The sequence below is a fragment of the Rhinoderma darwinii genome, assembly GCF_050947455.1.
Source record: "Rhinoderma darwinii isolate aRhiDar2 chromosome 5 unlocalized genomic scaffold, aRhiDar2.hap1 SUPER_5_unloc_46, whole genome shotgun sequence".
Lineage (NCBI taxonomy): Eukaryota > Metazoa > Chordata > Amphibia > Anura > Rhinodermatidae > Rhinoderma > Rhinoderma darwinii.
In genome coordinates, this window is record NW_027461805.1 from 1 (window position 1) to 23,935 (window position 23,935).

General features: G+C 47.8%; 16 non-coding genes across 16 annotated transcripts; all 16 read right to left on the reverse strand.

Moving 5' to 3' along the window:
- Positions 1-1,018: 1,018 nt before the first annotated feature.
- Positions 1,019-1,209, reverse strand: LOC142694840 (U2 spliceosomal RNA). Its single transcript, XR_012863013.1, has one exon. It is a non-coding gene; the product is annotated as a U2 spliceosomal RNA (small nuclear RNA).
- A 1,293-nt stretch (positions 1,210-2,502) lies between these two features.
- On the reverse strand, positions 2,503-2,693 carry LOC142694963 (U2 spliceosomal RNA). The gene has a single exon (XR_012863124.1). It is a non-coding gene; the product is annotated as a U2 spliceosomal RNA (small nuclear RNA).
- A 1,292-nt stretch (positions 2,694-3,985) lies between these two features.
- On the reverse strand, positions 3,986-4,176 carry LOC142694455 (U2 spliceosomal RNA). The gene has a single exon (XR_012862686.1). It is a non-coding gene; the product is annotated as a U2 spliceosomal RNA (small nuclear RNA).
- Positions 4,177-5,472: 1,296 nt separating this feature from the next.
- Positions 5,473-5,663, reverse strand: LOC142694491 (U2 spliceosomal RNA). Its single transcript, XR_012862697.1, has one exon. It is a non-coding gene; the product is annotated as a U2 spliceosomal RNA (small nuclear RNA).
- Positions 5,664-6,939: 1,276 nt separating this feature from the next.
- LOC142694503 (U2 spliceosomal RNA) lies at positions 6,940-7,130 on the reverse strand. The gene has a single exon (XR_012862708.1). It is a non-coding gene; the product is annotated as a U2 spliceosomal RNA (small nuclear RNA).
- Positions 7,131-8,430: 1,300 nt separating this feature from the next.
- LOC142694515 (U2 spliceosomal RNA) lies at positions 8,431-8,621 on the reverse strand. Its single transcript, XR_012862719.1, has one exon. It is a non-coding gene; the product is annotated as a U2 spliceosomal RNA (small nuclear RNA).
- A 1,308-nt stretch (positions 8,622-9,929) lies between these two features.
- Positions 9,930-10,120, reverse strand: LOC142694527 (U2 spliceosomal RNA). Its single transcript, XR_012862730.1, has one exon. It is a non-coding gene; the product is annotated as a U2 spliceosomal RNA (small nuclear RNA).
- Positions 10,121-11,404: 1,284 nt separating this feature from the next.
- Positions 11,405-11,595, reverse strand: LOC142694539 (U2 spliceosomal RNA). The gene has a single exon (XR_012862741.1). It is a non-coding gene; the product is annotated as a U2 spliceosomal RNA (small nuclear RNA).
- Positions 11,596-12,883: 1,288 nt separating this feature from the next.
- LOC142694553 (U2 spliceosomal RNA) lies at positions 12,884-13,074 on the reverse strand. Its single transcript, XR_012862752.1, has one exon. It is a non-coding gene; the product is annotated as a U2 spliceosomal RNA (small nuclear RNA).
- A 1,295-nt stretch (positions 13,075-14,369) lies between these two features.
- Positions 14,370-14,560, reverse strand: LOC142694565 (U2 spliceosomal RNA). The gene has a single exon (XR_012862763.1). It is a non-coding gene; the product is annotated as a U2 spliceosomal RNA (small nuclear RNA).
- A 1,284-nt stretch (positions 14,561-15,844) lies between these two features.
- On the reverse strand, positions 15,845-16,035 carry LOC142694577 (U2 spliceosomal RNA). Its single transcript, XR_012862774.1, has one exon. It is a non-coding gene; the product is annotated as a U2 spliceosomal RNA (small nuclear RNA).
- A 1,304-nt stretch (positions 16,036-17,339) lies between these two features.
- On the reverse strand, positions 17,340-17,530 carry LOC142694589 (U2 spliceosomal RNA). The gene has a single exon (XR_012862785.1). It is a non-coding gene; the product is annotated as a U2 spliceosomal RNA (small nuclear RNA).
- Positions 17,531-18,810: 1,280 nt separating this feature from the next.
- LOC142694602 (U2 spliceosomal RNA) lies at positions 18,811-19,001 on the reverse strand. The gene has a single exon (XR_012862797.1). It is a non-coding gene; the product is annotated as a U2 spliceosomal RNA (small nuclear RNA).
- A 1,288-nt stretch (positions 19,002-20,289) lies between these two features.
- LOC142694614 (U2 spliceosomal RNA) lies at positions 20,290-20,480 on the reverse strand. Its single transcript, XR_012862808.1, has one exon. It is a non-coding gene; the product is annotated as a U2 spliceosomal RNA (small nuclear RNA).
- A 1,296-nt stretch (positions 20,481-21,776) lies between these two features.
- Positions 21,777-21,967, reverse strand: LOC142694626 (U2 spliceosomal RNA). The gene has a single exon (XR_012862819.1). It is a non-coding gene; the product is annotated as a U2 spliceosomal RNA (small nuclear RNA).
- Positions 21,968-23,259: 1,292 nt separating this feature from the next.
- On the reverse strand, positions 23,260-23,450 carry LOC142694638 (U2 spliceosomal RNA). The gene has a single exon (XR_012862830.1). It is a non-coding gene; the product is annotated as a U2 spliceosomal RNA (small nuclear RNA).
- Between the last annotated feature and the right edge of the window lie 485 nt (positions 23,451-23,935).

Consider the following 23,935-nt stretch of genomic DNA (forward strand, 5'->3'; position numbering starts at 1 on the left):
CTGGCAGCGGCAGCAAGTGCATGCCCACAGCCACCCCTTGTTCCTTCACACCTTGTATCAGCTGTAATCCTGTCCAGTCCAGTGCTGCCTGCTGAGCAGCACTGACCAACACTGCCTGGGCCCAGGCTTTTATCTCTGAGGCCCCATTATGATGTCAGAAAGCTGGCTCTGGAATCCTGAGGGCTCCACTATGACACGTGCAAAGTTCCGTCTGAACTTTATATAAGACGGTGAGGCTCAGTCAGTCACTCAGTGTTGCCTGAGAGGGCAACACTGCAACAGCCGGCCGCCAGGCTGTCTTTTTTTTGCACAGCTAGTTGCCTCCAGGAGGCCACAAGAGGGAGACAAGGGACTGCAAAATGGAAAATAGGCATCCACCAACTTTACAGACAACTTCTCCTTGCTCCTACAACCTCCATCCTTGCACAGTTTGTTATTCTTCTAGGTAACATAGTAACAAATCCAAATTGCTGCTCTCTTTGTAGGCAAGCAAGGCTTTGTTGCAACTGCAATTCTTACTTCTTCTTGAAATGTAGGGACGACAGTACATTCCATCACATCCATCTAGTGTACACAGGTAGGTCCATTGTGGCGGGCAGGCGAGCGGGCGGGCTGCTTTATTGGCTGTTTGCTGTTCCCCTACTCCACTCCACTATTTGACTGTTGTGCTGCATCAATCAATCAATCAATCAATCAATCAATCAATCAATCAATCAATCAGTGGCTGGCTCAGGTGCAGCTCTTTAACTTACCTAAAAGGGAGGGCAGAGAGAAGACAAGGAAGGTGAATGAGGTGTTCCAATGTGAAATGCCGGAAACACAGAAACACAGACGACACACAACAAGAGGTGGCAATCTATTCATTAATTGCATTTAATCAATGAGCTCATTATCACTCATGCATTGTCCAACAGGTGTTGAAATAATGGGATTAAAAGGGGAGATCCCTTCAGAAAGACAGAAACAATAGCAAAGACAAAAAACACTTTTGGAATCTGCTTTTAGTCAACACATAAGGAAAGGGTGCACCGGTCCTGGAAATACTGCAATACCAGGTCAATGCGTGGAGTGGACAGAGCAAGCTCTATTTCCATCTCCCTGTTCTAAAAATCCATTTAATATATGGTCCCCAGATAGGGGACGTATCAGATATTAAACTGATAAGAACAGATACTACACTTGATCTTAGCCAAAAGGCCGAGAAGCGATAACCCGAACGGGCCGCGCGTTGCCCGAGCCTGCCCGATACTGCTGTTCAGCCCTTGCAGCGATTCAGCCTACTTCTAGGCAATTCCATGGGGCCCTGCAGGCTCACACACTCACAGCTACACGGGAGGTGAATAAAGGCCGGAGAGGAAGCCAGACAGGATTTGCTTCTTTTGCTTGCACCACAATGCAGTGCTGAAAGAGGAGGAATCTACATAAAAACGCCTTCCTGGCAACGCCCAAATGCCCTGCTGCCATGCAGATAAACACTGGCAGCGGCAGCAAGTGCATGCCCACAGCCACCCCTTGTTCCTTCACACCTTGTCTTGTATCAGCTGTAATCCAGTCCAGTCCAGTGCTGCCTGCTGAGCAGCACTGACCAACACTGCCTGGGCCCAGGCTTTTATCTCTGAGGCCCCATTATGATGTCAGAAAGCTGGCTCTGGAATCCTGAGGGCTCCACTATGACACGTGCAAAGTTCCGTCTGAACTTTATATAAGACGGTGAGGCTCAGTCAGTCACTCAGTGTTGCCTGAGAGGGCAACACTGCAACAGCCGGCCGCCAGGCTGTCTTTTTTTTGCACAGCTAGTTGCCTCCAGGAGGCCACAAGAGGGAGACAAGGGACTGCAAAATGGAAAATAGGCATCCACCAACTTTACAGACAACTTCTCCTTGCTCCTACAACCTCCATCCTTGCACAGTTTGTTATTCTTCTAGGTAACATAGTAACAAATCCAAATTGCTGCTCTCTTTGTAGGCAAGCAAGGCTTTGTTGCAACTGCAATTCTTACTTCTTCTTGAAATGTAGGGACGACAGTACATTCCATCACATCCATCTAGTGTACACAGGTAGGTCCATTGTGGCGGGCAGGCGAGCGGGCGGGCTGCTTTATTGGCTGTTTGCTGTTCCCCTACTCCACTCCACTATTTGACTGTTGTGCTGCATCAATCAATCAATCAATCAATCAATCAATCAATCAATCAATCAATCAATCAGTGGCTGGCTCAGGTGCAGCTCTTTAACTTACCTAAAAGGGAGGGCGGAGAGAAGACAAGGAAGGTGAATGAGGTGTTCCAATGTGAAATGCCGGAAACACAGAAACACAGACGACACACAACAAGAGGTGGCAATCTATTCATTAATTGCATTTAATCAATGAGCTCATTATCACTCATGCATTGTCCAACAGGTGTTGAAATAATGGGATTAAAAGGGGAGATCCCTTCAGAAAGACAGAAACAATAGCAAAGACAAAAAACACTTTTGGAATCTGCTTTTAGTCAACACATAAGGAAAGGGTGCACCGGTCCTGGAAATACTGCAATACCAGGTCAATGCGTGGAGTGGACAGAGCAAGCTCTATTTCCATCTCCCTGTTCTAAAAATCCATTTAATATATGGTCCCCAGATAGGGGACGTATCAGATATTAAACTGATAAGAACAGATACTACACTTGATCTTAGCCAAAAGGCCGAGAAGCGATAACCCGAACGGGCCGCGCGTTGCCCGAGCCTGCCCGATACTGCTGTTCAGCCCTTGCAGCGATTCAGCCTACTTCTAGGCAATTCCATGGGGCCCTGCAGGCTCACACACTCACAGCTACACGGGAGGTGAATAAAGGCCGGAGAGGAAGCCAGACAGGATTTGCTTCTTTTGCTTGCACCACAATGCAGTGCTGAAAGAGGAGGAATCTACATAAAAATGCCTTCCTGGCAACGCCCAAATGCCCTGCTGCCATGCAGATAAACACTGGCAGCGGCAGCAAGTGCATGCCCACAGCCACCCCTTGTTCCTTCACACCTTGTATCAGCTGTAATCCAGTCCAGTCCAGTGCTGCCTGCTGAGCAGCACTGACCAACACTGCCTGGGCCCAGGCTTTTATCTCTGAGGCCCCATTATGGTGTCAGAAAGCTGGCTCTGGAATCCTGAGGGCTCCACTATGACACGTGCAAAGTTCCGTCTGAACTTTATATAAGACGGTGAGGCTCAGTCAGTCACTCAGTGTTGCCTGAGAGGGCAACACTGCAACAGCCGGCCGCCAGGCTGTCTTTTTTTTGCACAGCTAGTTGCCTCCAGGAGGCCACAAGAGGGAGACAAGGGACTGCAAAATGGAAAATAGGCATCCACCAACTTTACAGACAACTTCTCCTTGCTCCTACAACCTCCATCCTTGCACAGTTTGTTATTCTTCTAGGTAACATAGTAACAAATCCAAATTGCTGCTCTCTTTGTAGGCAAGCAAGGCTTTGTTGCAACTGCAATTCTTACTTCTTCTTGAAATGTAGGGACGACAGTACATTCCATCACATCCATCTAGTGTACACAGGTAGGTCCATTGTGGCGGGCAGGCGAGCGGGCGGGCTGCTTTATTGGCTGTTTGCTGTTCCCCTACTCCACTCCACTATTTGACTGTTGTGCTGCATCAATCAATCAATCAATCAATCAATCAATCAATCAATCAATCAATCAATCAATCAGTGGCTGGCTCAGGTGCAGCTCTTTAACTTACCTAAAAGGGAGGGCGGAGAGAAGACAAGGAAGGTGAATGAGGTGTTCCAATGTGAAATGCCGGAAACACAGAAACACAGACGACACACAACAAGAGGTGGCAATCTATTCATTAATTGCATTTAATCAATGAGCTCATTATCACTCATGCATTGTCCAACAGGTGTTGAAATAATGGGATTAAAAGGGGAGATCCCTTCAGAAAGACAGAAACAATAGCAAAGACAAAAAACACTTTTGGAATCTGCTTTTAGTCAACACATAAGGAAAGGGTGCACCGGTCCTGGAAATACTGCAATACCAGGTCAATGCGTGGAGTGGACAGAGCAAGCTCTATTTCCATCTCCCTGTTCTAAAAATCCATTTAATATATGGTCCCCAGATAGGGGACGTATCAGATATTAAACTGATAAGAACAGATACTACACTTGATCTTAGCCAAAAGGCCGAGAAGCGATAACCCGAACGGGCCGCGCGTTGCCCGAGCCTGCCCGATACTGCTGTTCAGCCCTTGCAGCGATTCAGCCTACTTCTAGGCAATTCCATGGGGCCCTGCAGGCTCACACACTCACAGCTACACGGGAGGTGAATAAAGGCCGGAGAGGAAGCCAGACAGGATTTGCTTCTTTTGCTTGCACCACAATGCAGTGCTGAAAGAGGAGGAATCTACATAAAAACGCCTTCCTGGCAACGCCCAAATGCCCTGCTGCCATGCAGATAAACACTGGCAGCGGCAGCAAGTGCATGCCCACAGCCACCCCTTGTTCCTTCACACCTTGTATCAGCTGTAATCCAGTCCAGTCCAGTGCTGCCTGCTGAGCAGCACTGACCAACACTGCCTGGGCCCAGGCTTTTATCTCTGAGGCCCCATTATGATGTCAGAAAGCTGGCTCTGGAATCCTGAGGGCTCCACTATGACACGTGCAAAGTTCCGTCTGAACTTTATATAAGACGGTGAGGCTCAGTCAGTCACTCAGTGTTGCCTGAGAGGGCAACACTGCAACAGCCGGCCGCCAGGCTGTCTTTTTTTTGCACAGCTAGTTGCCTCCAGGAGGCCACAAGAGGGAGACAAGGGACTGCAAAATGGAAAATAGGCATCCACCAACTTTACAGACAACTTCTCCTTGCTCCTACAACCTCCATCCTTGCACAGTTTGTTATTCTTCTAGGTAACATAGTAACAAATCCAAATTGCTGCTCTCTTTGTAGGCAAGCAAGGCTTTGTTGCAACTGCAATTCTTACTTCTTCTTGAAATGTAGGGACAACAGTACATTCCATCACATCCATCTAGTGTACACAGGTAGGTCCATTGTGGCGGGCAGGCGAGCGGGCGGGCTGCTTTATTGGCTGTTTGCTGTTCCCCTACTCCACTCCACTATTTGACTGTTGTGCTGCATCAATCAATCAATCAATCAATCAATCAATCAATCAATCAATCAATCAATCAATCAATCAGTGGCTGGCTCAGGTGCAGCTCTTTAACTTACCTAAAAGGGAGGGCGGAGAGAAGACAAGGAAGGTGAATGAGGTGTTCCAATGTGAAATGCCGGAAACACAGAAACACAGACGACACACAACAAGAGGTGGCAATCTATTCATTAATTGCATTTAATCAATGAGCTCATTATCACTCATGCATTGTCCAACAGGTGTTGAAATAATGGGATTAAAAGGGGAGATCCCTTCAGAAAGACAGAAACAATAGCAAAGACAAAAAACACTTTTGGAATCTGCTTTTAGTCAACACATAAGGAAAGGGTGCACCGGTCCTGGAAATACTGCAATACCAGGTCAATGCGTGGAGTGGACAGAGCAAGCTCTATTTCCATCTCCCTGTTCTAAAAATCCATTTAATATATGGTCCCCAGATAGGGGACGTATCAGATATTAAACTGATAAGAACAGATACTACACTTGATCTTAGCCAAAAGGCCGAGAAGCGATAACCCGAACGGGCCGCGCGTTGCCCGAGCCTGCCCGATACTGCTGTTCAGCCCTTGGAGCGATTCAGCCTACTTCTAGGCAATTCCATGGGGCCCTGCAGGCTCACACACTCACAGCTACACGGGAGGTGAATAAAGGCCGGAGAGGAAGCCAGACAGGATTTGCTTCTTTTGCTTGCACCACAATGCAGTGCTGAAAGAGGAGGAATCTACATAAAAACGCCTTCCTGGCAACGCCCAAATGCCCTGCTGCCATGCAGATAAACACTGGCAGCGGCAGCAAGTGCATGCCCACAGCCACCCCTTGTTCCTTCACACCTTGTATCAGCTGTAATCCAGTCCAGTCCAGTGCTGCCTGCTGAGCAGCACTGACCAACACTGCCTGGGCCCAGGCTTTTATCTCTGAGGCCCCATTATGATGTCAGAAAGCTGGCTCTGGAATCCTGAGGGCTCCACTATGACACGTGCAAAGTTCCGTCTGAACTTTATATAAGACGGTGAGGCTCAGTCAGTCACTCAGTGTTGCCTGAGAGGGCAACACTGCAACAGCCGGCCGCCAGGCTGTCTTTTTTTTGCACAGCTAGTTGCCTCCAGGAGGCCACAAGAGGGAGACAAGGGACTGCAAAATGGAAAATAGGCATCCACCAACTTTACAGACAACTTCTCCTTGCTCCTACAACCTCCATCCTTGCACAGTTTGTTATTCTTCTAGGTAACATAGTAACAAATCCAAATTGCTGCTCTCTTTGTAGGCAAGCAAGGCTTTGTTGCAACTGCAATTCTTACTTCTTCTTGAAATGTAGGGACGACAGTACATTCCATCACATCCATCTAGTGTACACAGGTAGGTCCATTGTGGCGGGCAGGCGAGCGGGCGGGCTGCTTTATTGGCTGTTTGCTGTTCCCCTACTCCACTCCACTATTTGACTGTTGTGCTGCATCAATCAATCAATCAATCAATCAATCAATCAATCAATCAGTGGCTGGCTCAGGTGCAGCTCTTTAACTTACCTAAAAGGGAGGGCGGAGAGAAGACAAGGAAGGTGAATGAGGTGTTCCAATGTGAAATGCCGGAAACACAGAAACACAGACGACACACAACAAGAGGTGGCAATCTATTCATTAATTGCATTTAATCAATGAGCTCATTATCACTCATGCATTGTCCAACAGGTGTTGAAATAATGGGATTAAAAGGGGAGATCCCTTCAGAAAGACAGAAACAATAGCAAAGACAAAAAACACTTTTGGAATCTGCTTTTAGTCAACACATAAGGAAAGGGTGCACCGGTCCTGGAAATACTGCAATACCAGGTCAATGCGTGGAGTGGACAGAGCAAGCTCTATTTCCATCTCCCTGTTCTAAAAATCCATTTAATATATGGTCCCCAGATAGGGGACGTATCAGATATTAAACTGATAAGAACAGATACTACACTTGATCTTAGCCAAAAGGCCGAGAAGCGATAACCCGAACGGGCCGCGCGTTGCCCGAGCCTGCCCGATACTGCTGTTCAGCCCTTGCAGCGATTCAGCCTACTTCTAGGCAATTCCATGGGGCCCTGCAGGCTCACACACTCACAGCTACACGGGAGGTGAATAAAGGCCGGAGAGGAAGCCAGACAGGATTTGCTTCTTTTGCTTGCACCACAATGCAGTGCTGAAAGAGGAGGAATCTACATAAAAACGCCTTCCTGGCAACGCCCAAATGCCCTGCTGCCATGCAGATAAACACTGGCAGCGGCAGCAAGTGCATGCCCACAGCCACCCCTTGTTCCTTCACACCTTGTATCAGCTGTAATCCAGTCCAGTCCAGTGCTGCCTGCTGAGCAGCACTGACCAACACTGCCTGGGCCCAGGCTTTTATCTCTGAGGCCCCATTATGATGTCAGAAAGCTGGCTCTGGAATCCTGAGGGCTCCACTATGACACGTGCAAAGTTCCGTCTGAACTTTATATAAGACGGTGAGGCTCAGTCAGTCACTCAGTGTTGCCTGAGAGGGCAACACTGCAACAGCCGGCCGCCAGGCTGTCTTTTTTTTGCACAGCTAGTTGCCTCCAGGAGGCCACAAGAGGGAGACAAGGGACTGCAAAATGGAAAATAGGCATCCACCAACTTTACAGACAACTTCTCCTTGCTCCTACAACCTCCATCCTTGCACAGTTTGTTATTCTTCTAGGTAACATAGTAACAAATCCAAATTGCTGCTCTCTTTGTAGGCAAGCAAGGCTTTGTTGCAACTGCAATTCTTACTTCTTCTTGAAATGTAGGGACGACAGTACATTCCATCACATCCATCTAGTGTACACAGGTAGGTCCATTGTGGCGGGCAGGCGAGCGGGCGGGCTGCTTTATTGGCTGTTTGCTGTTCCCCTACTCCACTCCACTATTTGACTGTTGTGCTGCATCAATCAATCAATCAATCAATCAATCAATCAATCAATCAATCAATCAATCAATCAATCAATCAGTGGCTGGCTCAGGTGCAGCTCTTTAACTTACCTAAAAGGGAGGGCGGAGAGAAGACAAGGAAGGTGAATGAGGTGTTCCAATGTGAAATGCCGGAAACACAGAAACACAGACGACACACAACAAGAGGTGGCAATCTATTCATTAATTGCATTTAATCAATGAGCTCATTATCACTCATGCATTGTCCAACAGGTGTTGAAATAATGGGATTAAAAGGGGAGATCCCTTCAGAAAGACAGAAACAATAGCAAAGACAAAAAACACTTTTGGAATCTGCTTTTAGTCAACACATAAGGAAAGGGTGCACCGGTCCTGGAAATACTGCAATACCAGGTCAATGCGTGGAGTGGACAGAGCAAGCTCTATTTCCATCTCCCTGTTCTAAAAATCCATTTAATATATGGTCCCCAGATAGGGGACGTATCAGATATTAAACTGATAAGAACAGATACTACACTTGATCTTAGCCAAAAGGCCGAGAAGCGATAACCCGAACGAGCCGCGCGTTGCCCGAGCCTGCCCGATACTGCTGTTCAGCCCTTGCAGCGATTCAGCCTACTTCTAGGCAATTCCATGGGGCCCTGCAGGCTCACACACTCACAGCTACACGGGAGGTGAATAAAGGCCGGAGAGGAAGCCAGACAGGATTTGCTTCTTTTGCTTGCACCACAATGCAGTGCTGAAAGAGGAGGAATCTACATAAAAACGCCTTCCTGGCAACGCCCAAATGCCCTGCTGCCATGCAGATAAACACTGGCAGCGGCAGCAAGTGCATGCCCACAGCCACCCCTTGTTCCTTCACACCTTGTATCAGCTGTAATCCAGTCCAGTCCAGTGCTGCCTGCTGAGCAGCACTGACCAACACTGCCTGGGCCCAGGCTTTTATCTCTGAGGCCCCATTATGATGTCAGAAAGCTGGCTCTGGAATCCTGAGGGCTCCACTATGACACGTGCAAAGTTCCGTCTGAACTTTATATAAGACGGTGAGGCTCAGTCAGTCACTCAGTGTTGCCTGAGAGGGCAACACTGCAACAGCCGGCCGCCAGGCTGTCTTTTTTTTGCACAGCTAGTTGCCTCCAGGAGGCCACAAGTGGGAGACAAGGGACTGCAAAATGGAAAATAGGCATCCACCAACTTTACAGACAACTTCTCCTTGCTCCTACAACCTCCATCCTTGCACAGTTTGTTATTCTTCTAGGTAACATAGTAACAAATCCAAATTGCTGCTCTCTTTGTAGGCAAGCAAGGCTTTGTTGCAACTGCAATTCTTACTTCTTCTTGAAATGTAGGGACGACAGTACATTCCATCACATCCATCTAGTGTACACAGGTAGGTCCATTGTGGCGGGCAGGCGAGCGGGCGGGCTGCTTTATTGGCTGTTTGCTGTTCCCCTACTCCACTCCACTATTTGACTGTTGTGCTGCATCAATCAATCAATCAATCAATCAATCAATCAATCAATCAATCAATCAATCAATCAATCAATCAATCAATCAGTGGCTGGCTCAGGTGCAGCTCTTTAACTTACCTAAAAGGGAGGGCGGAGAGAAGACAAGGAAGGTGAATGAGGTGTTCCAATGTGAAATGCCGGAAACACAGAAACACAGACGACACACAACAAGAGGTGGCAATCTATTCATTAATTGCATTTAATCAATGAGCTCATTATCACTCATGCATTGTCCAACAGGTGTTGAAATAATGGGATTAAAAGGGGAGATCCCTTCAGAAAGACAGAAACAATAGCAAAGACAAAAAACACTTTTGGAATCTGCTTTTAGTCAACACATAAGGAAAGGGTGCACCGGTCCTGGAAATACTGCAATACCAGGTCAATGCGTGGAGTGGACAGAGCAAGCTCTATTTCCATCTCCCTGTTCTAAAAATCCATTTAATATATGGTCCCCAGATAGGGGACGTATCAGATATTAAACTGATAAGAACAGATACTACACTTGATCTTAGCCAAAAGGCCGAGAAGCGATAACCCGAACGGGCCGCGCGTTGCCCGAGCCTGCCCGATACTGCTGTTCAGCCCTTGCAGCGATTCAGCCTACTTCTAGGCAATTCCATGGGGCCCTGCAGGCTCACACACTCACAGCTACACGGGAGGTGAATAAAGGCCGGAGAGGAAGCCAGACAGGATTTGCTTCTTTTGCTTGCACCACAATGCAGTGCTGAAAGAGGAGGAATCTACATAAAAACGCCTTCCTGGCAACGCCCAAATGCCCTGCTGCCATGCAGATAAACACTGGCAGCGGCAGCAAGTGCATGCCCACAGCCACCCCTTGTTCCTTCACACCTTGTATCAGCTGTAATCCAGTCCAGTCCAGTGCTGCCTGCTGAGCAGCACTGACCAACACTGCCTGGGCCCAGGCTTTTATCTCTGAGGCCCCATTATGATGTCAGAAAGCTGGCTCTGGAATCCTGAGGGCTCCACTATGACACGTGCAAAGTTCCGTCTGAACTTTATATAAGACGGTGAGGCTCAGTCAGTCACTCAGTGTTGCCTGAGAGGGCAACACTGCAACAGCCGGCCGCCAGGCTGTCTTTTTTTTGCACAGCTAGTTGCCTCCAGGAGGCCACAAGAGGGAGACAAGGGACTGCAAAATGGAAAATAGGCATCCACCAACTTTACAGACAACTTCTCCTTGCTCCTACAACCTCCATCCTTGCACAGTTTGTTATTCTTCTAGGTAACATAGTAACAAATCCAAATTGCTGCTCTCTTTGTAGGCAAGCAAGGCTTTGTTGCAACTGCAATTCTTACTTCTTCTTGAAATGTAGGGACGACAGTACATTCCATCACATCCATCTAGTGTACACAGGTAGGTCCATTGTGGCGGGCAGGCGAGCGGGCGGGCTGCTTTATTGGCTGTTTGCTGTTCCCCTACTCCACTCCACTATTTGACTGTTGTGCTGCATCAATCAATCAATCAATCAATCAATCAATCAATCAATCAATCAATCAGTGGCTGGCTCAGGTGCAGCTCTTTAACTTACCTAAAAGGGAGGGCGGAGAGAAGACAAGGAAGGTGAATGAGGTGTTCCAATGTGAAATGCCGGAAACACAGAAACACAGACGACACACAACAAGAGGTGGCAATCTATTCATTAATTGCATTTAATCAATGAGCTCATTATCACTCATGCATTGTCCAACAGGTGTTGAAATAATGGGATTAAAAGGGGAGATCCCTTCAGAAAGACAGAAACAATAGCAAAGACAAAAAACACTTTTGGAATCTGCTTTTAGTCAACACATAAGGAAAGGGTGCACCGGTCCTGGAAATACTGCAATACCAGGTCAATGCGTGGAGTGGACAGAGCAAGCTCTATTTCCATCTCCCTGTTCTAAAAATCCATTTAATATATGGTCCCCAGATAGGGGACGTATCAGATATTAAACTGATAAGAACAGATACTACACTTGATCTTAGCCAAAAGGCCGAGAAGCGATAACCCGAACGGGCCGCGCGTTGCCCGAGCCTGCCCGATACTGCTGTTCAGCCCTTGCAGCGATTCAGCCTACTTCTAGGCAATTCCATGGGGCCCTGCAGGCTCACACACTCACAGCTACACGGGAGGTGAATAAAGGCCGGAGAGGAAGCCAGACAGGATTTGCTTCTTTTGCTTGCACCACAATGCAGTGCTGAAAGAGGAGGAATCTACATAAAAACGCCTTCCTGGCAACGCCCAAATGCCCTGCTGCCATGCAGATAAACACTGGCAGCGGCAGCAAGTGCATGCCCACAGCCACCCCTTGTTCCTTCACACCTTGTATCAGCTGTAATCCAGTCCAGTCCAGTGCTGCCTGCTGAGCAGCACTGACCAACACTGCCTGGGCCCAGGCTTTTATCTCTGAGGCCCCATTATGATGTCAGAAAGCTGGCTCTGGAATCCTGAGGGCTCCACTATGACACGTGCAAAGTTCCGTCTGAACTTTATATAAGACGGTGAGGCTCAGTCAGTCACTCAGTGTTGCCTGAGAGGGCAACACTGCAACAGCCGGCCGCCAGGCTGTCTTTTTTTTGCACAGCTAGTTGCCTCCAGGAGGCCACAAGAGGGAGACAAGGGACTGCAAAATGGAAAATAGGCATCCACCAACTTTACAGACAACTTCTCCTTGCTCCTACAACCTCCATCCTTGCACAGTTTGTTATTCTTCTAGGTAACATAGTAACAAATCCAAATTGCTGCTCTCTTTGTAGGCAAGCAAGGCTTTGTTGCAACTGCAATTCTTACTTCTTCTTGAAATGTAGGGACGACAGTACATTCCATCACATCCATCTAGTGTACACAGGTAGGTCCATTGTGGCGGGCAGGCGAGCGGGCGGGCTGCTTTATTGGCTGTTTGCTGTTCCCCTACTCCACTCCACTATTTGACTGTTGTGCTGCATCAATCAATCAATCAATCAATCAATCAATCAATCAATCAATCAATCAATCAGTGGCTGGCTCAGGTGCAGCTCTTTAACTTACCTAAAAGGGAGGGCGGAGAGAAGACAAGGAAGGTGAATGAGGTGTTCCAATGTGAAATGCCGGAAACACAGAAACACACACGACACACAACAAGAGGTGGCAATCTATTCATTAATTGCATTTAATCAATGAGCTCATTATCACTCATGCATTGTCCAACAGGTGTTGAAATAATGGGATTAAAAGGGGAGATCCCTTCAGAAAGACAGAAACAATAGCAAAGACAAAAAACACTTTTGGAATCTGCTTTTAGTCAACACATAAGGAAAGGGTGCACCGGTCCTGGAAATACTGCAATACCAGGTCAATGCGTGGAGTGGACAGAGCAAGCTCTATTTCCATCTCCCTGTTCTAAAAATCCATTTAATATATGGTCCCCAGATAGGGGACGTATCAGATATTAAACTGATAAGAACAGATACTACACTTGATCTTAGCCAAAAGGCCGAGAAGCGATAACCCGAACGGGCCGCGCGTTGCCCGAGCCTGCCCGATACTGCTGTTCAGCCCTTGCAGCGATTCAGCCTACTTCTAGGCAATTCCATGGGGCCCTGCAGGCTCACACACTCACAGCTACACGGGAGGTGAATAAAGGCCGGAGAGGAAGCCAGACAGGATTTGCTTCTTTTGCTTGCACTACAATGCAGTGCTGAAAGAGGAGGAATCTACATAAAAACGCCTTCCTGGCAACGCCCAAATGCCCTGCTGCCATGCAGATAAACACTGGCAGCGGCAGCAAGTGCATGCCCACAGCCACCCCTTGTTCCTTCACACCTTGTATCAGCTGTAATCCAGTCCAGTGCTGCCTGCTGAGCAGCACTGACCAACACTGCCTGGGCCCAGGCTTTTATCTCTGAGGCCCCATTATGATGTCAGAAAGCTGGCTCTGGAATCCTGAGGGCTCCACTATGACACGTGCAAAGTTCCGTCTGAACTTTATATAAGACGGTGAGGCTCAGTCAGTCACTCAGTGTTGCCTGAGAGGGCAACACTGCAACAGCCGGCCGCCAGGCTGTCTTTTTTTTGCACAGCTAGTTGCCTCCAGGAGGCCACAAGAGGGAGACAAGGGACTGCAAAATGGAAAATAGGCATCCACCAACTTTACAGACAACTTCTCCTTGCTCCTACAACCTCCATCCTTGCACAGTTTGTTATTCTTCTAGGTAACATAGTAACAAATCCAAATTGCTGCTCTCTTTGTAGGCAAGCAAGGCTTTGTTGCAACTGCAATTCTTACTTCTTCTTGAAATGTAGGGACGACAGTACATTCCATCACATCCATCTAGTGTACACAGGTAGGTCCATTGTGGCGGGCAGGCGAGCGGGCGGGCTGCTTTATTGGCTGTTTGCTGTTCCCCTACTCCACTCCACTATTTGACTGTTGTGCTGCATCAATCAATCAATCAATCAATCAATCAATCAATCAATCAATCAATCAATCAATCAATCAATCAGTGGCTGGCTCAGGTGCAGCTCTTTAACTTACCTAAAAGGGAGGGCGGAGAGAAGACAAGGAAGGTGAATGAGGTGTTCCAATGTGAAATGCCGGAAACACAGAAACACAGACGACACACAACAAGAGGTGGCAATCTATTCATTAATTGCATTTAATCAATGAGCTCATTATCACTCATGCATTGTCCAACAGGTGTTGAAATAATGGGATTAAAAGGGGAGATCCCTTCAGAAAGACAGAAACAATAGCAAAGACAAAAAACACTTTTGGAATCTGCTTTTAGTCAACACATAAGGAAAGGGTGCACCGGTCCTGGAAATACTGCAATACCAGGTCAATGCGTGGAGTGGACAGAGCAAGCTCTATTTCCATCTCCCTGTTCTAAAAATCCATTTAATATATGGTCCCCAGATAGGGGACGTATCAGATATTAAACTGATAAGAACAGATACTACACTTGATCTTAGCCAAAAGGCCGAGAAGCGATAACCCGAACGGGCCGCGCGTTGCCCGAGCCTGCCCGATACTGCTGTTCAGCCCTTGCAGCGATTCAGCCTACTTCTAGGCAATTCCATGGGGCCCTGCAGGCTCACACACTCACAGCTACACGGGAGGTGAATAAAGGCCGGAGAGGAAGCCAGACAGGATTTGCTTCTTTTGCTTGCACCACAATGCAGTGCTGAAAGAGGAGGAATCTACATAAAAACGCCTTCCTGGCAACGCCCAAATGCCCTGCTGCCATGCAGATAAACACTGGCAGCGGCAGCAAGTGCATGCCCACAGCCACCCCTTGTTCCTTCACACCTTGTATCAGCTGTAATCCAGTCCAGTCCAGTGCTGCCTGCTGAGCAGCACTGACCAACACTGCCTGGGCCCAGGCTTTTATCTCTGAGGCCCCATTATGATGTCAGAAAGCTGGCTCTGGAATCCTGAGGGCTCCACTATGACACGTGCAAAGTTCCGTCTGAACTTTATATAAGACGGTGAGGCTCAGTCAGTCACTCAGTGTTGCCTGAGAGGGCAACACTGCAACAGCCGGCCGCCAGGCTGTCTTTTTTTTGCACAGCTAGTTGCCTCCAGGAGGCCACAAGAGGGAGACAAGGGACTGCAAAATGGAAAATAGGCATCCACCAACTTTACAGACAACTTCTCCTTGCTCCTACAACCTCCATCCTTGCACAGTTTGTTATTCTTCTAGGTAACATAGTAACAAATCCAAATTGCTGCTCTCTTTGTAGGCAAGCAAGGCTTTGTTGCAACTGCAATTCTTACTTCTTCTTGAAATGTAGGGACGACAGTACATTCCATCACATCCATCTAGTGTACACAGGTAGGTCCATTGTGGCGGGCAGGCGAGTGGGCGGGCTGCTTTATTGGCTGTTTGCTGTTCCCCTACTCCACTCCACTATTTGACTGTTGTGCTGCATCAATCAATCAATCAATCAATCAATCAATCAATCAATCAATCAATCAGTGGCTGGCTCAGGTGCAGCTCTTTAACTTACCTAAAAGGGAGGGCGGAGAGAAGACAAGGAAGGTGAATGAGGTGTTCCAATGTGAAATGCCGGAAACACAGAAACACAGACGACACACAACAAGAGGTGGCAATCTATTCATTAATTGCATTTAATCAATGAGCTCATTATCACTCATGCATTGTCCAACAGGTGTTGAAATAATGGGATTAAAAGGGGAGATCCCTTCAGAAAGACAGAAACAATAGCAAAGACAAAAAACACTTTTGGAATCTGCTTTTAGTCAACACATAAGGAAAGGGTGCACCGGTCCTGGAAATACTGCAATACCAGGTCAATGCGTGGAGTGGACAGAGCAAGCTCTATTTCCATCTCCCTGTTCTAAAAATCCATTTAATATATGGTCCCCAGATAGGGGACGTATCAGATATTAAACTGATAAGAACAGATACTACACTTGATCTTAGCCAAAAGGCCGAGAAGCGATAACCCGAACGGGCCGCGCGTTGCCCGAGCCTGCCCGATACTGCTGTTCAGCCCTTGCAGCGATTCAGCCTACTTCTAGGCAATTCCATGGGGCCCTGCAGGCTCACACACTCACAGCTACACGGGAGGTGAATAAAGGCCGGAGAGGAAGCCAGACAGGATTTGCTTCTTTTGCTTGCACCACAATGCAGTGCTGAAAGAGGAGGAATCTACATAAAAACGCCTTCCTGGCAACGCCCAAATGCCCTGCTGCCATGCAGATAAACACTGGCAGCGGCAGCAAGTGCATGCCCACAGCCACCCCTTGTTCCTTCACACCTTGTATCAGCTGTAATCCAGTCCAGTCCAGTGCTGCCTGCTGAGCAGCACTGACCAACACTGCCTGGGCCCAGGCTTTTATCTCTGAGGCCCCATTATGATGTCAGAAAGCTGGCTCTGGAATCCTGAGGGCTCCACTATGACACGTGCAAAGTTCCGTCTGAACTTTATATAAGACGGTGAGGCTCAGTCAGTCACTCAGTGTTGCCTGAGAGGGCAACACTGCAACAGCCGGCCGCCAGGCTGTCTTTTTTTTGCACAGCTAGTTGCCTCCAGGAGGCCACAAGAGGGAGACAAGGGACTGCAAAATGGAAAATAGGCATCCACCAACTTTACAGACAACTTCTCCTTGCTCCTACAACCTCCATCCTTGCACAGTTTGTTATTCTTCTAGGTAACATAGTAACAAATCCAAATTGCTGCTCTCTTTGTAGGCAAGCAAGGCTTTGTTGCAACTGCAATTCTTACTTCTTCTTGAAATGTAGGGACGACAGTACATTCCATCACATCCATCTAGTGTACACAGGTAGGTCCATTGTGGCGGGCAGGCGAGCGGGCGGGCTGCTTTATTGGCTGTTTGCTGTTCCCCTACTCCACTCCACTATTTGACTGTTGTGCTGCATCAATCAATCAATCAATCAATCAATCAATCAATCAATCAATCAATCAATCAATCAATCAATCAATCAGTGGCTGGCTCAGGTGCAGCTCTTTAACTTACCTAAAAGGGAGGGCGGAGAGAAGACAAGGAAGGTGAATGAGGTGTTCCAATGTGAAATGCCGGAAACACAGAAACACAGACGACACACAACAAGAGGTGGCAATCTATTCATTAATTGCATTTAATCAATGAGCTCATTATCACTCATGCATTGTCCAACAGGTGTTGAAATAATGGGATTAAAAGGGGAGATCCCTTCAGAAAGACAGAAACAATAGCAAAGACAAAAAACACTTTTGGAATCTGCTTTTAGTCAACACATAAGGAAAGGGTGCACCGGTCCTGGAAATACTGCAATACCAGGTCAATGCGTGGAGTGGACAGAGCAAGCTCTATTTCCATCTCCCTGTTCTAAAAATCCATTTAATATATGGTCCCCAGATAGGGGACGTATCAGATATTAAACTGATAAGAACAGATACTACACTTGATCTTAGCCAAAAGGCCGAGAAGCGATAACCCGAACGGGCCGCGCGTTGCCCGAGCCTGCCCGATACTGCTGTTCAGCCCTTGCAGCGATTCAGCCTACTTCTAGGCAATTCCATGGGGCCCTGCAGGCTCACACACTCACAGCTACACGGGAGGTGAATAAAGGCCGGAGAGGAAGCCAGACAGGATTTGCTTCTTTTGCTTGCACCACAATGCAGTGCTGAAAGAGGAGGAATCTACATAAAAACGCCTTCCTGGCAACGCCCAAATGCCCTGCTACCATGCAGATAAACACTGGCAGCGGCAGCAAGTGCATGCCCACAGCCACCCCTTGTTCCTTCACACCTTGTATCAGCTGTAATCCAGTCCAGTCCAGTGCTGCCTGCTGAGCAGCACTGACCAACACTGCCTGGGCCCAGGCTTTTATCTCTGAGGCCCCATTATGATGTCAGAAAGCTGGCTCTGGAATCCTGAGGGCTCCACTATGACACGTGCAAAGTTCTGTCTGAACTTTATATAAGACGGTGAGGCTCAGTCAGTCACTCAGTGTTGCCTGAGAGGGCAACACTGCAACAGCCGGCCGCCAGGCTGTCTTTTTTTTGCACAGCTAGTTGCCTCCAGGAGGCCACAAGAGGGAGACAAGGGACTGCAAAATGGAAAATAGGCATCCACCAACTTTACAGACAACTTCTCCTTGCTCCTACAACCTCCATCCTTGCACAGTTTGTCATTCTTCTAGGTAACATAGTAACAAATCCAAATTGCTGCTCTCTTTGTAGGCAAGCAAGGCTTTGTTGCAACTGCAATTCTTACTTCTTCTTGAAATGTAGGGACGACAGTACATTCCATCACATCCATCTAGTGTACACAGGTAGGTCCATTGTGGCGGGCAGGCGAGCGGGCGGGCTGCTTTATTGGCTGTTTGCTGTTCCCCTACTCCACTCCACTATTTGACTGTTGTGCTGCATCAATCAATCAATCAATCAATCAATCAATCAATCAATCAATCAGTGGCTGGCTCAGGTGCAGCTCTTTAACTTACCTAAAAGGGAGGGCGGAGAGAAGACAAGGAAGGTGAATGAGGTGTTCCAATGTGAAATGCCGGAAACACAGAAACACAGACGACACACAACAAGAGGTGGCAATCTATTCATTAATTGCATTTAATCAATGAGCTCATTATCACTCATGCATTGTCCAACAGGTGTTGAAATAATGGGATTAAAAGGGGAGATCCCTTCAGAAAGACAGAAACAATAGCAAAGACAAAAAACACTTTTGGAATCTGCTTTTAGTCAACACATAAGGAAAGGGTGCACCGGTCCTGGAAATACTGCAATACCAGGTCAATGCGTGGAGTGGACAGAGCAAGCTCTATTTCCATCTCCCTGTTCTAAAAATCCATTTAATATATGGTCCCCAGATAGGGGACGTATCAGATATTAAACTGATAAGAACAGATACTACACTTGATCTTAGCCAAAAGGCCGAGAAGCGATAACCCGAACGGGCCGCGCGTTGCCCGAGCCTGCCCGATACTGCTGTTCAGCCCTTGCAGCGATTCAGCCTACTTCTAGGCAATTCCATGGGGCCCTGCAGGCTCACACACTCACAGCTACACGGGAGGTGAATAAAGGCCGGAGAGGAAGCCAGACAGGATTTGCTTCTTTTGCTTGCACCACAATGCAGTGCTGAAAGAGGAGGAATCTACATAAAAACGCCTTCCTGGCAACGCCCAAATGCCCTGCTGCCATGCAGATAAACACTGGCAGCGGCAGCAAGTGCATGCCCACAGCCACCCCTTGTTCCTTCACACCTTGTATCAGCTGTAATCCAGTCCAGTCCAGTGCTGCCTGCTGAGCAGCACTGACCAACACTGCCTGGGCCCAGGCTTTTATCTCTGAGGCCCCATTATGATGTCAGAAAGCTGGCTCTGGAATCCTGAGGGCTCCACTATGACACGTGCAAAGTTCCGTCTGAACTTTATATAAGACGGTGAGGCTCAGTCAGTCACTCAGTGTTGCCTGAGAGGGCAACACTGCAACAGCCGGCCGCCAGGCTGTCTTTTTTTTGCACAGCTAGTTGCCTCCAGGAGGCCACAAGAGGGAGACAAGGGACTGCAAAATGGAAAATAGGCATCCACCAACTTTACAGACAACTTCTCCTTGCTCCTACAACCTCCATCCTTGCACAGTTTGTTATTCTTCTAGGTAACATAGTAACAAATCCAAATTGCTGCTCTCTTTGTAGGCAAGCAAGGCTTTGTTGCAACTGCAATTCTTACTTCTTCTTGAAATGTAGGGACGACAGTACATTCCATCACATCCATCTAGTGTACACAGGTAGGTCCATTGTGGCGGGCAGGCGAGCGGGCGGGCTGCTTTATTGGCTGTTTGCTGTTCCCCTACTCCACTCCACTATTTGACTGTTGTGCTGCATCAATCAATCAATCAATCAATCAATCAATCAATCAATCAATCAATCAATCAGTGGCTGGCTCAGGTGCAGCTCTTTAACTTACCTAAAAGGGAGGGCGGAGAGAAGACAAGGAAGGTGAATGAGGTGTTCCAATGTGAAATGCCGGAAACACAGAAACACAGACGACACACAACAAGAGGTGGCAATCTATTCATTAATTGCATTTAATCAATGAGCTCATTATCACTCATGCATTGTCCAACAGGTGTTGAAATAATGGGATTAAAAGGGGAGATCCCTTCAGAAAGACAGAAACAATAGCAAAGACAAAAAACACTTTTGGAATCTGCTTTTAGTCAACACATAAGGAAAGGGTGCACCGGTCCTGGAAATACTGCAATACCAGGTCAATGCGTGGAGTGGACAGAGCAAGCTCTATTTCCATCTCCCTGTTCTAAAAATCCATTTAATATATGGTCCCCAGATAGGGGACGTATCAGATATTAAACTGATAAGAACAGATACTACACTTGATCTTAGCCAAAAGGCCGAGAAGCGATAACCCGAACGGGCCGCGCGTTGCCCGAGCCTGCCCGATACTGCTGTTCAGCCCTTGCAGCGATTCAGCCTACTTCTAGGCAATTCCATGGGGCCCTGCAGGCTCACACACTCACAGCTACACGGGAGGTGAATAAAGGCCGGAGAGGAAGCCAGACAGGATTTGCTTCTTTTGCTTGCACCACAATGCAGTGCTGAAAGAGGAGGAATCTACATAAAAACGCCTTCCTGGCAACGCCCAAATGCCCTGCTGCCATGCAGATAAACACTGGCAGCGGCAGCAAGTGCATGCCCACAGCCACCCCTTGTTCCTTCACACCTTGTATCAGCTGTAATCCAGTCCAGTCCAGTGCTGCCTGCTGAGCAGCACTGACCAACACTGCCTGGGCCCAGGCTTTTATCTCTGAGGCCCCATTATGATGTCAGAAAGCTGGCTCTGGAATCCTGAGGGCTCCACTATGACACGTGCAAAGTTCCGTCTGAACTTTATATAAGACGGTGAGGCTCAGTCAGTCACTCAGTGTTGCCTGAGAGGGCAACACTGCAACAGCCGGCCGCCAGGCTGTCTTTTTTTTGCACAGCTAGTTGCCTCCAGGAGGCCACAAGAGGGAGACAAGGGACTGCAAAATGGAAAATAGGCATCCACCAACTTTACAGACAACTTCTCCTTGCTCCTACAACCTCCATCCTTGCACAGTTTGTTATTCTTCTAGGTAACATAGTAACAAATCCAAATTGCTGCTCTCTTTGTAGGCAAGCAAGGCTTTGTTGCAACTGCAATTCTTACTTCTTCTTGAAATGTAGGGACGACAGTACATTCCATCACATCCATCTAGTGTACACAGGTAGGTCCATTGTGGCGGGCAGGCGAGCGGGCGGGCTGCTTTATTGGCTGTTTGCTGTTCCCCTACTCCACTCCACTATTTGACTGTTGTGCTGCATCAATCAATCAATCAATCAATCAATCAATCAATCAATCAATCAATCAATCAATCAATCAGTGGCTGGCTCAGGTGCAGCTCTTTAACTTACCTAAAAGGGAGGGCGGAGAGAAGACAAGGAAGGTGAATGAGGTGTTCCAATGTGAAATGCCGGAAACACAGAAACACAGACGACACACAACAAGAGGTGGCAATCTATTGATTAATTGCATTTAATCAATGAGCTCATTATCACTCATGCATTGTCCAACAGGTGTTGAAATAATGGGATTAAAAGGGGAGATCCCTTCAGAAAGACAGAAACAATAGCAAAGACAAAAAACACTTTTGGAATCTGCTTTTAGTCAACACATAAGGAAAGGGTGCACCGGTCCTGGAAATACTGCAATACCAGGTCAATGCGTGGAGTGGACAGAGCAAGCTCTATTTCCATCTCCCTGTTCTAAAAATCCATTTAATATATGGTCCCCAGATAGGGGACGTATCAGATATTAAACTGATAAGAACAGATACTACACTTGATCTTAGCCAAAAGGCCGAGAAGCGATAACCCGAACGGGCCGCGCGTTGCCCGAGCCTGCCCGATACTGCTGTTCAGCCCTTGCAGCGATTCAGCCTACTTCTAGGCAATTCCATGGGGCCCTGCAGGCTCACACACTCACAGCTACACGGGAGGTGAATAAAGGCCGGAGAGGAAGCCAGACAGGATTTGCTTCTTTTGCTTGCACCACAATGCAGTGCTGAAAGAGGAGGAATCTACATAAAAACGCCTTCCTGGCAACGCCCAAATGCCCTGCTGCCATGCAGATAAACACTGGCAGCGGCAGCAAGTGCATGCCCACAGCCACCCCTTGTTCCTTCACACCTTGTATCAGCTGTAATCCAGTCCAGTCCAGTGCTGCCTGCTGAGCAGCACTGACCAACACTGCCTGGGCCCAGGCTTTTATCTCTGAGGCCCCATTATGATGTCAGAAAGCTGGCTCTGGAATCCTGAGGGCTCCACTATGACACGTGCAAAGTTCCGTCTGAACTTTATATAAGACGGTGAGGCTCAGTCAGTCACTCAGTGTTGCCTGAGAGGGCAACACTGCAACAGCCGGCCGCCAGGCTGTCTTTTTTTTGCACAGCTAGTTGCCTCCAGGAGGCCACAAGAGGGAGACAAGGGACTGCAAAATGGAAAATAGGCATCCACCAACTTTACAGACAACTTCTCCTTGCTCCTACAACCTCCATCCTTGCACAGTTTGTTATTCTTCTAGGTAACATAGTAACAAATCCAAATTGCTGCTCTCTTTGTAGGCAAGCAAGGCTTTGTTGCAACTGCAATTCTTACTTCTTCTTGAAATGTAGGGACGACAGTACATTCCATCACATCCATCTAGTGTACACAGGTAGGTCCATTGTGGCGGGCAGGCGAGCGGGCGGGCTGCTTTATTGGCTGTTTGCTGTTCCCCTACTCCACTCCACTATTTGACTGTTGTGCTGCATCAATCAATCAATCAATCAATCAATCAATCAATCAATCAATCAATCAATCAATCAGTGGCTGGCTCAGGTGCAGCTCTTTAACTTACCTAAAAGGGAGGGCGGAGAGAAGACAAGGAAGGTGAATGAGGTGTTCCAATGTGAAATGCCGGAAACACAGAAACACAGACGACACACAACAAGAGGTGGCAATCTATTCATTAATTGCATTTAATCAATGAGCTCATTATCACTCATGCATTGTCCAACAGGTGTTGAAATAATGGGATTAAAAGGGGAGATCCCTTCAGAAAGACAGAAACAATAGCAAAGACAAAAAACACTTTTGGAATCTGCTTTTAGTCAACACATAAGGAAAGGGTGCACCGGTCCTGGAAATACTGCAATACCAGGTCAATGCGTGGAGTGGACAGAGCAAGCTCTATTTCCATCTCCCTGTTCTAAAAATCCATTTAATATATGGTCCCCAGATAGGGGACGTATCAGATATTAAACTGATAAGAACAGATACTACACTTGATCTTAGCCAAAAGGCCGAGAAGCGATAACCCGAACGGGCCGCGCGTTGCCCGAGCCTGCCCGATACTGCTGTTCAGCCCTTGCAGCGATTCAGCCTACTTCTAGGCAATTCCATGGGGCCCTGCAGGCTCACACACTCACAGCTACACTGAATAAAGGCCGGAGAGGAAGCCAGACAGGATTTGCTTCTTTTGCTTGCACCACAATGCAGTGCTGAAAGAGGAGGAATCTACATAAAAACGCCTTCCTGGCAACGCCCAAATGCCCTGCTGCCATGCAGATAAACACTGGCAGCGGCAGCAAGTGCATGCCCACAGCCACCCCTTGTTCCTTCACACCTTGTATCAGCTGTAATCCAGTCCAGTCCAGTGCTGCCTGCTGAGCAGCACTGACCAACACTGCCTGGGCCCAGGCTTTTATCTCTGAGGCCCCATTATGATGTCAGAAAGCTGGCTCTGGAATCCTGAGGGCTCCACTATGACACGTGCAAAGTTCCGTCTGAACTTTATATA